Consider the following 2,802-nt stretch of genomic DNA (forward strand, 5'->3'; position numbering starts at 1 on the left):
AGAGGGCTGCAGGATCCAGGGCACTCCTCTTGAATGTCTCAGGTTTTCCTGATTCTTGAGCACTTAAACATCAACCTCTCATAATACTGAAGGAATTCAGAATATGCCACCCCAAAATATGCTGCTTTGGCATATTGATTATTTTGAGCTAAAGGAAATTGAGAAACAGCAGATGCAGAAAAGGATCTCTGCCCTCCTTTCCACCTAAAAGCAGGTGATCAAATTTGTCAGAGACTTAGAATCAACACAGAAATGGACATGCACAAACAAACTTACTAAAATAATCCGTATCTTGCATTAGTTGCTCCCATACATTTCCTAGTCCCTGTCCCACAGTTTACTGCCCCACGTTCAAGCCCCTTGCCTTGTCATATCCCCACAATTTGTCATTCTTTGTGTGAAAAGGTATGTAAGCTTTTGGGCCTAACAGCTTCTTTGGGCTGTTATTTTCTTTTTAAAGACTCCTGTGTAAATGTGAAAATATGAAGCCTGTATGCTTTTCTCCTGTTAATCTGTCTTATGTCAGTTTCGTTCTTAGGCCAGCCACAGATCTAAGAGGGTAGAAGACTGTTTTTCCTCAACTACAATAGCAACAATAATAAGAGTACGCCTTAACGGGAGTTCGAGTTCCATCGGCTCCCATCTGGGCCATCCTGCCGCCTTAGCGGCTGCTGCTCCCCAGGATACTGGCAGGGGGGCTCTCTCCCACTCCCCACACACCCATTTCTGATTAGCAACACGGGCTGGAGGCTAATTTTATGGGGTAGGGGGCCGCTGGTAGGTGAAGCTTGTCCGAGGGAGAGGGGGAGGATGAAGCCAGTGCATGGCGGAGACCTGCCAGATGTTGATGCCTAAGAAGAACCGGATTGCCATTTATGAACTCCTTTTTAAGGGGGGAGTCATGGTGGCCAAGAAGGATGTCCACATGCCTAAGCACCCAGAGCTGGCAGACAAGAATGTGCCCAATCTTCATGTCATGAAGGCCATGCAGTCGCTCAACTCCCGAAGCTACGTGAAGGAACAGTTTGCCTGGAGACATTTCTACTGGTACCTTACCAATGAGGGTATCCAGTATCTCCGTGATTACCTTCATCTGCCCCTGGAGATTGTGCCTGCCACCCTACACTGTAGCCATCCAGAGGCTGACAGGCCTTGCCCTAAAGGTCTGGAGGGTGAGCAACCTGCCAGACTCACAAGAGGGGAAGCCGACAGAGATACCTACAAATGGAGTGCTGTGCCACCTGGTGCCGACAAGAAGGCCGAGGCTGGGGCTGGGTCAGCAACCGAATTCCAGTTTAGAGATGGATTTGGTCGTGGACGTGGTCAGCCACCTCAGTAAAATTGGAGAGGATTCTTTTGCATTGAATAAACTTACAGCCAAAAAAAAAAAAAAAAGAGTACGCCTTAACAGGATGCTTCACAGATTACAAAGCACTCCCATAAACATTATCTCATTTAATAAGCATGATAGCCCCGTGAGATAAGTTATATTATCCTCATTTTCCACATTGGAGAATGAAGTCTATTAAGTAGGAAATACTTGGCTTGAACAAGGTTTTCCAACTAGACATCCAATGTAACTTCACCAGGCCAGAGCCTGCATCACCCAGCGTGAAGGAATGTGATGGGAACAGGTGCCACATGGCTCAGACATTCATGTCTTCCCACTCCATCTACAGGCACACGCCACTATACCCGGCTAACATTATCTTTTTCTCTTTTTGTAAAGACAAGGTCTTGCTTCATTGCCCAAGCTGGTCTCAAACTCCTGGCCTCAAGTGGTTCTCCTGCCATGGCCTCCCAACATGCTGGAATTACAGGCATGAGCCACCATGCCTGACCTAACTTGTTACTTCTCTAACCTCCTCCTATATCCTTCTCAGTCCTACTCCAGTCACAGGGATTCTTGCTGTTCCTCAAACACACCACCCACATTCTGGAGGCAGAACCTTTGTGCTTGCTGGAATCATTCTCTCCAGGTACATTCATGGTTCTTTCCCTCTGTCCCTTCAGGTCTCTGTTCAAACATTACCTCATCAGAGACACCGCGTCTGGGCACCCTGCACACATAGCACCCCTCATTACTCTCTGTCTCTTTCACCACAGTGCACCAAGGATTCGTGGAATGTGCCCCAGGTACAGACCAACAATAATAAAACATTCAGACTAATATTCAGGCTGCCTTTTATTATCACTATGCAGCAGGAATTCTGAACAACATCAGTGATGGAATACTCTTCCCCAAGGAAGAAAACAAAAACAAATTTTCTATTGGTCTAAGTTCTAAACAGTTGCCACAGTCATGTTTGAGCTTTAAACATGTATATGAACATTTTTAATTAGCACATTTTATTGCTTAACCCTTAAGAAAAATGATGGCATTCTACTTGGAAGTTAATTCAGGGAACTTTAAGCTCTACAGCTGGCCCTGACATAAGCGGACATGACTATACATGATTGTTTCAAAAGTAAATTTGTTATAGTTGAAAGTCATTCAAGTTTTGGGTACATTTGGCAGGCTCAAGCCCCATGGTGTGACATATCCCTATGTAAGGATCAACTGTGGGCAAATATAAATTGACAAATCTTGCTATGCTCTGAATTTAACATGAACATGCAAGAAGGAACAAGCCATTGATAAAGGCAATGACAAATTTGAAGAAGGGTTAAAAACAGAAACTACACAGCCATCTGATCTTTGGCAAACCTGAGAAAAACAAGAAGTGGGGAAAGGATTCCCTATTTAATAAATGGTGCTGGGAAAATTGGCTAGCCATAAGTAAAAAGCTGAAACTGGATCCT

General features: G+C 44.8%; 1 pseudogene across 1 annotated transcript; it reads left to right on the forward strand.

Annotated features, from left to right (window-relative positions):
• The first annotated feature begins 620 nt into the window (after window positions 1-620).
• LOC105529829 lies at window positions 621-1,397 on the forward strand (annotated as a pseudogene). The gene has a single exon (XR_001004567.1). The product of XR_001004567.1 is annotated as a 40S ribosomal protein S10 pseudogene (transcript).
• Window positions 1,398-2,802: the final 1,405 nt, after the last annotated feature.

This window comes from Mandrillus leucophaeus, unplaced genomic scaffold (genome assembly GCF_000951045.1).
Source record: "Mandrillus leucophaeus isolate KB7577 unplaced genomic scaffold, Mleu.le_1.0 Scaffold785, whole genome shotgun sequence".
NCBI lineage: Eukaryota > Metazoa > Chordata > Mammalia > Primates > Cercopithecidae > Mandrillus > Mandrillus leucophaeus.